At 46.7% G+C, this 12,436-nt stretch overlaps 1 long non-coding RNA gene across 3 annotated transcripts in view; it reads left to right on the top strand.

Annotated features, from left to right (window-relative positions):
* Positions 1-12,172, top strand: part of LOC141741861 (uncharacterized) — a 147,704-nt gene extending 135,532 nt beyond the window's left edge. For 2 of the 3 annotated variants that reach the window (XR_012586508.1, XR_012586509.1), the window contains exons 3-7: positions 3,536-3,632; positions 5,338-5,534; positions 7,540-7,786; positions 9,783-9,870; positions 11,136-12,172. This is a non-coding gene — a long non-coding RNA (uncharacterized LOC141741861). The remainder of the gene's footprint in view (positions 1-3,535; positions 3,633-5,337; positions 5,535-7,539; positions 7,787-9,782; positions 9,871-11,135) is intronic. The other variant, XR_012586510.1, reaches the window with a different exon arrangement.
* The last annotated feature ends 264 nt before the right edge of the window (positions 12,173-12,436 follow it).

Below are 12,436 nucleotides of genomic sequence, written 5' to 3'. Positions count from 1 at the left end.
ACCATCACGTCGTGCCCCCACGCAACAGCCCCACTTGAAGGCCAGGAATTAGCTGTATTGCAAAGAGAAACCATTACAGTTCCACATCAGTCCCCCAGCGTGCAGAGCCCGTGGGGCCTTGCACAGGACCTGGCTCACCTTTGGAGCCTGAGCATGTAACTGGAGCTCCACGGCACTGCTCCATCAGCTGTGGCTCCCTTTGGGGAACGGGCTCAATGGAATTCTGATAGAATATTTGCATTAATGTGAGATAGGTTTATAGGACAAAAAAAAAGTGCCATGAACTTATTTTTCCATCAGCTAATTGTGTCAGCTGTTCTTTGTTGGTTTGCTGCCATCTCAAAGCATGTGAAACAGCTCTGCTCGGTGTTCAAAAGCAGTGAGTGTCGCTGAGTCTGCAACAAGGATAGTTTCGGTGCAGAACTTGGGCAAACATCACGAAGGAAGAGCAAAGCCCCAGCCCCCGCCGGGGGCACAGCCGGGACAGGCTGCCCTCTCCCTGGGGCTGCGCGGGACACAGGGGCCAAGGGCTTGTGCCAGATCCAATAAGCTTTTACGAGGCTCAGTCTGTGATGAGAGATGCAAGATAGAGCTTATTAGACAATACAAGATGTTGCCATTAGGCACACACCAGGCAAAGGATCAACTCCCACGCTTGGGCTTGGTCTCCATTTAAATTTTTGCGGCCATGGCTACAGTGGTCAGGAAAGAGAAAGGCAGCGCACCTCTGGCAACCGAGCTGTGCTGGTAAGAAGCCTTGTCCCAGTAGCTGAGTCTCTCCTTTCCAGGTGGGCGCCTTCAGGCTTGCCAGGGTGTCCCTAGCGGGGCCAGGTGATGATGAGGGGCTGAGAGCCGGAGTGGCAGTGGGCACCCTGGCAAGGGAGCTCGCTGGCCTCTCTCCGCCCCACCAGCACTCACCAGCGCAGCTGCAAACAGACAGCACGAGGGGCAGAAGCGGAATCTTGCCAGACGTCAGGTTTGATCTGCACTGGATTTCCAAAGGCTTTTGTGGCTCCTCCCATCTGCAGAAAGCGCTCTGTGCCTGGCCCTGGACAGTTTAGGGCTGGCTTTCCCTGATGGGCTCTGGGTGAGTTACTATGACATCTACAAGGAACTCTTGAGATATGCCTAAACACAAGCCCTGTAATTATGGTGCGTGTGTTAGCAAATTAGACCAAACTGAGCCAAAGGGCCTTACCAAGGTATGAGATGATGCTGTGTTGCATGCCTGCTCTCTGCAGCTGCCGGGTTGGAGGGGACACTGCCACACAGCCAAGAGCTTGGCAGCGTGCGAGGAGGGCAGCTCGTCACAGCGTCTACAGCCCTGCCCAAAGGCCCCCGAGGTCCGGGGAGGTAAAGGTTGGATGGACTGAGGCCATTTGAACACAGCACCCCTGACTGAACTCATGAGCACATTTTAAAGCCTTTTATTTCCTCAAATACCAGTGTGTATTTAGACACCTGCAAAAGGGCTATGCCCACTTGGCACTCACCAGCCTGCTGCGGCTCATGAAGGGGCTGCCTGGACTCCCAGCAGAGGCCGGGGCTGGTGCCGAGCACTCCAGAAATTCCTCTCTAGCTCCGATTCTGTTTGTTTTATCATCTTTGCAGAACAAGCCATCTAAAAGCCGCCTTCTGAAGGGTCCCGTATTAAAAAGCCCCAAACACTCCATGGCGCTAAGTGGTGACTCAAAGCGGTGTTATTTTTCCCCCATGAGGTGCTTGGGGAAGCTGAGGCAGCGTGGCTGGAGTGTCCCTGTGACCTGTGCTTGTGACTTTGAATGGCTTCAACCTTCTCAGCACCGGGCAGAGATGCCAGTGCCTCCAAAGTCCTGAGAGAAAAGTCCATTACATACAGAAGCCGTGAATTAGTCAGCCCTTTTTTCATTAGCGTTTCATTAATTAGTGCTAATTTAGCAAGTGAGTGCCATGATTACCTTGATTAGGACTAGAGTGGAGGGGAAGGTGTGGGATATTGTGGGGTCTCTCTGGTGTAAGCGATGCCCTGACAGGAAGGAAGGCGCAGCCCCGTGGCTGCCAGGACAGAGGGCAGGCACTGGCTCTGCAGAAAGCAGCCACGCTCGGCAAATCCCCAAAGGCAGCGCGTTTCAGGCTGACAGCCCTTTGCTGCGAGCAGGGAGGTCATGGTGCGTCAGTGTTGGTGTAGAGCGTGTTGCAGAGGCTGGCAGAAACCTCTGGAGAGAAAGAGACGCTTGCTTTTTATGGTGGGGCTGGGGGAGCCTGTGCCACTGTCGTGGGGCTTCTGATTGCGGTGTCCCCTTGCAAATGAGCAGTGAGCAAGACAAACACCTTCAGAGACCGTCATGGCAGCAGCAGGGTGTCCCAGTGACAGTCCTCATCCCCAGCTTCTACCTGCTGCCATCAGCTCCCTGCACCCAGCCTGTCTGTGTCCCTGACACCAACACCAGGATCCCCCCTAACTCACGGGGTGGAAATTTAAGTACAATAAGCAATTTTGCAATGGCCTCTTCCCACTGTGGTGCTGCCTGATTAGAAAAGAGGGTGAAATCTCTGCGGGGGAACTTGGACACATCCCCTGCAAAATTTGAGCATGGCATCCTGCCCCTGCAGGTGCTCCGGGCAGCAAGGGAGCTGAGCGCTGAGCTGGCACCCAGTGCTGCTGCCCTGGGCTGGTCCAGGCTCCTCCGAGGGATACAGCTCCTCCACTGCCACCCAACCCCGTCAGCTCCTCCACTGCCACCCAACCTGCTCAACTGGAGCAAACTTCCCTGTTTCCATCCCAAAATACTATGGCAGGTAAGAGCTGTTGAGCTGATGCTGCATGTATCTCGTGGGCTGCTGCACAGCCCATTGCACTCAGGATCTCTAGCTGAAGCAGCGGTCCAAAGGAAGCAACAATTATCTATCTATTGTCCCATTGCTGCTTTTTTGCAACAGGGATGACTCCTTGACATTAGGCCTATGGACTCTGCCCGTTAATAGTAGTTTTAAATGGTCAAGAGGTTACGGCAGTAAGGAATGTTAGTAAAAAATGTCTCTGTGGAGTTTAAACAACCAGTATTTTAGGCAGGGCTTGGTGGGTTACTGTCCCTGCACAAACAACTAGAATGTGAGAGTCTGGGCTGGGAAATGCTTAAACTGTTTGGAAAAACTTGTTTTGTGCAGCTTGAGAGTGTCCCTGGAGGCTGTGGCCCGATGCCATGACTCCTGGTAAAGGCTGGGCTGCAGTAACAATGAAGCTTTTATGGGGAAGCTGGAGTACAATCAGAAACTTTTTGGTCCCAAGGGATTATGGGGAGGGGAGTTCCTGGGTTCAAGATGTCTGGCACATTATGCACATTTCCACCAGGATTTGGGGGTGTTCTATGGCATGCAAGGTATGCAAATTGCTAAATGTGTTTTCAATTTTGCTGTGTTGTGCCATCTTTGTTGGGCGATCATTTTCTCGTCAGTGTAGCCGGAAGACAAGATGGGTTCATAGCACGAGAGGAAAAGTGTAGTTGTCTCACAAGCAGTATTGACCTATGAAGAGCGTGTATTTTTGGTTCTCCAGCGTGCTGCAGACTATTCACTGATCAGGCTTCTTCTAGCAAGAAGTGTCCTGAACTGAAAGGCATCTTCGATGGACCACTCCTTACCAAAGTGATCAGGTGTGCGCATAGAAACTATCTCGTTCCTTATTGCTATTACTTAACCTTAATCATTTGCATGTTGTACGTAGCAGATGGCAGCAGGAGGTCTAGCAAGTTACCGAAATATCCACTCGGGCAGAGTTATAGCCTCAATTCAGATTTCCTTCCAAGGCATCATACTGCTGGTAATTAATTTGAGGGCTTTGTTACAGGAGAGAAGGCATTTCCTATTAGACATAGACTTCCATTACTAATGGTGTTCACTACTAGACAAAACAGGGCATGATGGGCCCTACAGACCAAAGGAGAAGATATGGGGCCATTCCTGAGAGCTGAACTAGCGCTGGCGCCATACACCTGTTTGGCACCTGGTCTGGGGACGTTAAATCTGATCCAATGCCCATGGAAATCAGCGAAAAGATTCCCACAGGTTTCAGTAGCCTGGGGAAGGGACCATCCAGAGGCCGAGGAGCAGCTGACCCAGCATGGCTCGAGCAGATTGCTCCTCGCAGCCTGCGGCGTGGGGTGGCCGTACCTGGCGCTCACCGCGCACACCAGGGCTGGCCAGACCCTGCTTCGCTGGGGCATGGGAAACAGGCATCACACCGCCAGAGCCTGGGAGCAGAGAGGTTGGAAGTAAATCTGTCCTTTTAGATTGGAGAAATGTAGTTACCAAGCTGGGACTGCCCGAAGATTGTAGGATTCGGTGGGTTTTATTGCTGCTGTCTTTCCTTTCCCTGGATTCCGAAGGAAGCGAACCATTGGCAAGGGGCCGGCTTGCCGATGGAGTTCCCCTGCCAGGGCCCCCTTGTCCCCCCATTTTGTGCGTCTTCCCCTTCGTTTGCTGAGGTTTAACCTCGGGCCTGTCTCCAGTTTAGAAACACTGAATGGCCCTTAATGACAGCAGCACAAACAAACCCTATGAAGGCAGGATTTGCGATTTACATGGGGTTAATTACCACAACAAGCATGTTTATTCACTTCTCTAATAAATCCTTAAGACAAGAACAAGTACGAGCTTGACCAGATTCATCCTGTGCATATATTTTTCTTGTAGGCATTTTTGTAAATCTGTATGTGCAGGGTAGAAAAAGACAAAATATCTCCCATCACTTAGGCAATAACTCACGAGCTGTGTGCTTTTCTGCCTGGAATAGCATCAGCATTTGCTTCAGATCTGATACAAAATAGACTTTATCATGACTTTTGCTGTCCTGTCTTTTTTTTTTAAAGGAAATGACTAGATCACAAACGCATATTAACTACAGCAGTGCGATCTATTGCTCTGACACCTACTTGCCACAGGAGGAATGTGAGGTCTACGTTTGTTTCTGCTAAACTAATAAGACCTGATCGTTATATTAATGAGGTTAAAAACCTGCAGCGGCAGGTGCTGGTGCATGCCCAGGCCCTGCTGTGTGAAGCTGTGCTTCTGCGAGGGTCCTACAAAGTCCATAATTTGCTTAAATATTACTGATGAGAGCAAGTCGAAGATTCGCACCATCGAATAGAATGAATAACTTGGTTTCGTCCATCTGATTTATAGAAGAGGTAGCTGATGTAGAGAGGTGGCCAGTGGCTTTGGGATGCTCTGGTTTTAGGTGATGGATCACCTGAATGACTCTGTTAAGCACTGCCCCCGACTCGGTTGCATTCTGATATACGCAGGTTGCAAAAGCTTTTCTTCCGCTGTTGGTTCATCTTAGCTTTATCTGTCTTCCAGGTTTTCAGTGGCCACACGTGTAGGGTTGACTGCAGCGTCCCTGATTTGCTAGAAGAGGGTTTGCAGTGGCTCAGCGATCCTCCGGACAGGGCCCCCCCGCCGTTCCTGAGGAATTTGTGTCAGACTGAACATTTCATACAACGCGGCAGATTTTGTCACCTTGATTCGAAGGAAGTTGGTTGTGTTAACGCTTAAAGGTAATGTGAGACAAGGCAAGCTCTTTACTTTCGAACACACGTTGTGCCATTGATGTACACAGTACAGCAAATATAACAAACAAAGAGTCCACTGTGGTATTTATACTCACCGCAAATGCATTTGCAAAATAGGATTATTTGCAATCCAATAAAATAGTACTGCTTTTAGGCAGAAACCCTGTGTGTTCAGTGAAGTGCGCTCCTCAACTTTTCTTACCATTTATCAACCCAACAGATTCCTCCCCATTTTTTTTAATGCCTTCCATTAATAGTTCAGAAAAACCTAGGGAAAACAAACACTCTATTCCTGATTGTTTATTCACCAGTCTCCTAGGAACCATAATTGCGTCTCCCAGGAATTGTGTGTTTTATCATACCGTATATCTTAAAGAGCCACTTTAGGTAAAATAACAAGGAGTGCCTTATGAAGGAAAATTGGATTCATTTTAAGACTTTTTTAACCCTCCAAAGAATGGCTCTTTGTTTACTTCTTTAGTTCATGTGGCAACTTGCCCAAGTAAATACTATGCTGCATAAATACCAGAGATTGGTATTTATGATATTACATAAACATACTCTGAATAATGACTCATTGTTGCAGTGAAGAAGAACACAAGCAATATACATTGCAGTCAATGCATTATTTCTCGTCACAGAATTAAGTGGCACTGAAGCATTGTAGCACAAAATGATACTGAGATCCATATCATTGTTTAGCATATCTGAGTTTCCTAAATTAAACAGAAAACAGTGAAAACAGGAACGTGATGAGGCTAAGAAACACAGCAGGCTAGTCATCAATATGCAGGGGTGAGGAATCAGTGGTTAGGTATATTTTGGGGTTGATTGGCAAAAGGCTTATTGCTCTATAAACTGAAAACTCATCCCGTACATTCATCCCTCTGTTGCAAGAAGGAGCTGAGCCCTCAGGGTTCATACTCCTGGCCTGCAGCAAGACGCGGGTCCGCTTATGGCAATAGGATGTCGATGCCAGTTTCTCACTCATGGAGCCACGCTTTCAAGTGACTTTATTTCTCAGAGTCTTAGTTTATCCAGCTACAATGTCATTAAACATTTACCTGCATTTCAGCAAAATTCTATGTGTGCGAGGATTTGTGTGAACAAAAATGCTGCCATGCCACACTTTGCATTACTGCCAAGTGATGTCTGCCCTGCTCCATGGGGTTCAGATCTGAGAAATCAAAATCCCAAAGGGAAGATGAGGATGCCAAACCTTCTCTTTTAAAGCCAGTGGGGTATTAACAAACTTTATTTTTCAAATCCATGATTGTAGCCTGTCTCGTCCAAACAGCAAAAATAAAATACACTCAAATCCCCAAAGGGTCACTGAAGCACCCCTTTAAAAAGGATGATGAAAATTGTCACCCATAGTAACGCACTAGTCTAAAAGTGTGATTTTTTTGAAATTCCCCTCTTTCCCTGAAGCAGCCACAGCCCTTGAGGAACAGCAGAGAAATCCCAAAGGCAGAGCATGTCCCCAAAGCGGGTGCTCAATCCTCCTAAAACGCAGAAGTCTGGGAGTGTTCTGTGGTGGGTGCACCCTACTTCATGAGTGCAGGTTTGTGGGTTGTGGCAGAGGGGTGGCTGCTTGTGTTTGCTGCGGTTTGTCGTCAGCAGAAGACATTTCCTCCCCAGGTGTGAAGGAAGGGATGAATTGAGGAGTACTCCTCCTTTCCCCCTGCTCTCTCACCTGAGAAGATAGGGCTGGATGTTCCCAGCAGCCTCAAAGTTCATGGGTTTATGGAAACCTCTGGACTACTGCATAGTAGCTGTTTATTGTGGTTATTTAACTGTACCTTATTCCTCTAATTTTTACTAGTTCCTGGTTTTACTTCTTTAGGCAAAGCCCACTGTGTTTAAGCAGAGCTATGTTTTGATGTTGTCTTGGGTGCCATGTGCTATTCCATCTCGTATGCGAGGTCTTACTGGATAAATGGACCGCTCATTAACTTTTTCTTCCTTGTGCTTCACATTTTTAATACAGATCAGGAGGGAACACAGATGACGGGAGAATAGAAGGCTGCTGGTCTGCAAGGAGCAGGGTTCAGAGGACGTGTCCTGGGCCAGGACCCACATGTGTGCCAACAGCTTGCTGAGGCTCTGCTAGCAAGGCTGGGGATGGCTGTGATGCCTTCTGTGCTGCTCTGGAGGGCAGAAGATTTGTGCCTTGGGCCACTGGCAGACAGCTGCCTAAAACGCTACGGGTGCAGGCAGAAGGCTAAACCTTCAAGGTTTGTCCTTAATTCCTATTTTCCCAGAAAAAAAATGGAGCAGTAATGTATATTAGTAAAGTTGAGAGAACAAGAAATATGGTCAAATTTCAAATTCAGCCGCAGTTCTATTTTTATTATTAAATCAGTGGCACTGCCCAGACCCTCCAGTTTTATGGTGTATGGTGCTCTTCAAACACGTGCTGGGATATCATGCCAAGACATGGCTCCTTTATTTGGATTTTGAAGCCATACCTCACTACCAGTTATCTCAAAACACATATCGAAGCCTGTCCCAGGCAGCTTTAACCTGAATTCTTCCCTCACATAGTTCGGGGACTGCTGTTCTCTCTTCCTGGGAGCCTGGGGGATGAGATGGCAGACTGAGGTCAGCACCAAAGCCTGAAAACGAGCAAGCCCCATCCGAGCCCCACAGCAGTCAGTGGGAAGGCTTGGGTGGACAGCTGTGGTTTTGACTCAGGCCCAGAGATACTAGAAAATAACAAAGGGGACAGAAGAAAATAGCTTGGTCAGCCTTGGGGGCTATTCCTCCTGTCTTTTAAAAGGAATAAGTATATGGGGTTTGTTATGAATTTCTCTGAGAAGTAGTTTCTGCTCCCAGCCAGCCGTGTCCCAGCGATGTGCCGCTGTGATGAAGGCAGAGTAATGCTGAGCTTACAGGTTTAAACATCCTTTTTCAGTGTAGTTCATTGCAAGGAACTGTGAGTCACCAGTCTTCTCTCTAACGCGCTGGTCTGCTCTGCACAAAAGCGTTCATACACTTTGCATAAGCACGAGGATCACATTCACAAAGAATGATAGCACTGCTTAAGTAGTTAAGCGAGTTAGTTATTCATTTAAATGTATGTGGATCAAGACATTTTTCTGTGATCTAAAGCAGCTGCCAAACCTCTGATTAGTTTGTAACCAGTATTGTGTCTTGTCTCCTTTTGTTTCACACAAAAGGATGCAGACACGATTTCACTGACAATTGCTTTGCAAACGGCAGCCCTCTGTAGCACCTCCCAAAGAAGAAAACAGGCAAGAGACTGCATTTCATTACTTTATTTCTGCATGAGTAAACTGCACACCCATGATCTCGTCCCTCTCTGTGCCTGTAGAAATGCACAAGAAAAATACTCTCCTAGGCAAAATGTATGTACGCGGGCCTAGTCCACAGACAGCACTTACACATCAGGTTGGGTTTTACACTTTTCAGAAGTTCAGCTATCTAAACAAGGCAATTCTGGGCTGGCTCCTTTCCCTAACTATTGCTGCACAAGGGAATACCTATGTGATGGCGGAAGGTAGAGAAGGATGAGGCGAACTCAGCGTTAACATTTCTTGAGATTGCTTAGAAAAGGATCTTATAACTCGAAGATGGTCTTGCAGCCGTTCAGTGGTGCTGCTTGCTTCTGCCACTCCCCACATATGCAAACAAAGCAAATTCTCTCTCCCGATTTCACCCATTGTTGTTTGTACAATGCATTTTTCAGATATCTTTTCTATTATTTTTCAAAGATCTTTTCTATTATTTTTGTTGATCAGAAAGCAAAAAGATAAATAAATCTGCAAACCAGACAAGGTCAAGTGTTAATTAAAGTTGTCTGACAGGCGGGAAGTTGACATCCAGTTACCAAAGGAAGAGACCCGTCTCTTTCTTGGCCAGTTCAGTGTCAGGTTTTTTTGGGTCCTGAAAAATATAACTACTGTGCAGAAAAAGATATTCCTCCCCTGCATCTCAGCTATCCTGAGGGGCAAGAGTGGTTCAGAGTAAGGATTCACTACTCCACAGATAAGGTTTGTTTGTAAAATGTTTTAAGGTTCTCAAGTCAAAGGGATGCAGGGACCACATTCAAAAATAACATTACATTAAGACAAGGCATATAGCTATAGAAGTACGTAGATGGGTAAAATTGCTAGATTATTTCATTGAACTTTCTACAGTTCTGCACAGTGTAAAACCTTGTTAAAATTCAAAATTGGATTTTAATTCCACAATTCTGTAAATCACCAGCGAAGCGCGCTCTGACGGCACTGTTGTGTCACTGGCGGAGCTGAGAATTGTCACGGACAGAAAGTGGTGGCTGTCAAAGGAAGCACTGGTAAGTCAGATGGCACTGCGAGTGGAAAGTGTGCACGTATGACAACGGTCCCCAATAGGATCCTTACCCAAACACCTGGGAACTACATCCTTCTTGCCTCCGGAGTCAGAGGGCATGAGCGTCACCATTCCTGCCACCCACCAACTGAGAGCAAGGAGGGGCAGGGACAGCACCTGTCAACATTCAGGTTTTGTAGTGGCATCACCCAGTTGTCACCTGCCCTATTCCATCTGGGACAGGAGCTGTGGAACCACAAGCGCTTTCATGCTCCTGTTCTGTACCCCTGTTGTAGCTGGTCACCTCTATCCGGCAGCCAGGGTGCCCCATCCACCTCAGCCCCACAGCTCCCTGCCAACACTCAGCCTTGGCTTTGCATCTCTGTGGTCTCTTGGCTCCTTGTCTTTCAGCCAGGTGTCTGCTTGGGTGGAGAGATCAAAGTGTAGAGACGGACTGTAGGTGAAAGAAAAACACACAAGAGAAGCTCCCTGAGAAAAGGCAGACTGATGACTATGTTGTCTGAGGTAGTATATATGTAGCTTTTTCTGGCATTCCTTCTAACTGCTGCGTTGTGCTAGGATTGTGCTCTTGAATTTGTAAATAGAAATACGCTGAAAAAATTGCTCTTTCACTCAATGCTGTGCAGCTTGTCCTTTCTGATGCAGCTGTCTGTGAAATGACTTACATACATTTTAGCATAAGACCAGATAAAGGTATGTGATTGTATACTTTCGCTCTCCCCAGAAGCTTCTGTTGCTCTGCAGCATTCAGGATTTGCCCCATCTCCATGGTACAGCTCACCTGTCCAACTTTCCATGATAGGAAATTTACCGGACAGTATCTGAAGAGAAGCTTAGTACCAGTGCAGAAGGTACTCAGAGAGCACCTCTACTCTCTGCAAGAGACGTGGTGTCAGAGGTGTCTAAGAGCACTTGCAGCTGGATAATAAACTACAACGGTGGCCTGGACTCTCCCATAGCTGATACAGTTGATATTGCTGCAAATGCCAGGACCTACAGCCTTTGGGCAGCTGCATTCCGTAGTTAGACACTACATCATGCAACGCCACAGGTATTAGAGGATTTAAGGATAACGTAGTTAGCATACTTCGGTGTGTTATCCATGGAATATTTTCTTTAAATCAGTAGCATAGGAGACTTTATCTTAGAAAAAAAATAAATCTCAATGGCCTTGTCAGATACCTCCAAGTGAATCACTAGTCATTCCTGCTCACTAAAGAAGTCAACTGATTTTTTTCCTACCCGCAGATGCTCTAAGCTCAACCCGTGATCTGAAGAAAACAGGCAGTGTACTTTCTTTCATTTGCATCAGTGTGCTAATGAAGATTCTGCAATGGGATTTTATCTGACAAGATGATTAATTGCATTGCTGCACGAGTGCAAGTGGAATTCAGGTCCATCTCCCATCCCTGCATTTGGCTCTCCATCCAGTAAAGGCATTTTGGTCTGTTTTTAAAAAGAAAAGCTCATCTTTTGTCAAGCGTGCAGCTTTGACTTGAAAGTGGGTCTGTTGATTGAGTTCCATTTTTTACCGGTTTGCTCCTGTAACCTTAACCACCTTTTTTGAAGAAAACTGAGATCATCCTCATTGATGATATTGTATGAGTCAGAGACGTGTCAGAGACTAGAAGTGTGATAGCTGTTCTCCTGCAACCACAGGCATCCAACTGGTATTATTTATGTACCATCGACAACGGGACATGCTCAGACTTGAAGGACTAGTGCTGACCTTCCCTTGCTAATCATTTATACACTCCTTGTTTTGAGTGCTCCACCTTAAGGTTTCTCATGACTCACTTTCTCTCTGGAGTGAACAAATAAATCCTGAAGGACTCTGTATGCTTCCAAGTGTGTAACCTCTCCCCTCGTACTCGCCCTGTTCTCAGCGACAGCAGCTCTCCAGGTAGCAATGCTGGTTATTATGCTGTCACCTCAGAGCCGGAGAGAGCTGAGGATGGTGGTGGTCAGGTTGTTTTAGGCTTCTCCTGCTGAATGTCAACCCAGCGCTCTCACAGGCGGTACGAGGAAGGGATGAAGCTCCTCTGCTCTCTGGAGACAGGGAAGTTGGACACTTATAGTTCACTGTCCAAACGGGGAACCTCAAGTCTTCAGATAGATACCTTGACCATAGTCAAAGGCTTATTGAAGCAAAATGAAACCTGATTATATCTCATAGAGATGTGTATATATTATAATATATAACGTACATTATATATCATATCTACAGTATAATATACATTATGTTATTACATATTTGCGGTTCTACCTTAGATATAAATGATACATTGCGTGGGTATATATGTATGTGTACCCATATATAGGCATATATATCCATATATGCATGTGCATATATACATAAATATGCATGCATATGTATATACATATATGTATGTGTACATATAAACATACATGCTTTTTTTAAACCATTTTTGCTCATTGTACGTGGCTGAGAGCTCTTAAGGTGGCCCACTGCAAGGGTGCTTGCAGACATTTTTTTTTACCTGAAGGGAACAGTGTGCCGAGGAGACCTGCTTCTGGGTTGTCCAGAC

This window comes from Larus michahellis, chromosome 4 (genome assembly GCF_964199755.1).
Source record: "Larus michahellis chromosome 4, bLarMic1.1, whole genome shotgun sequence".
In the NCBI taxonomy this organism is placed as follows: Eukaryota; Metazoa; Chordata; class Aves; order Charadriiformes; family Laridae; genus Larus; species Larus michahellis.
The sequence above is the reverse complement of the archived record's forward strand: the minus strand, read 5'-3'. Positions and strand labels throughout refer to the sequence as shown.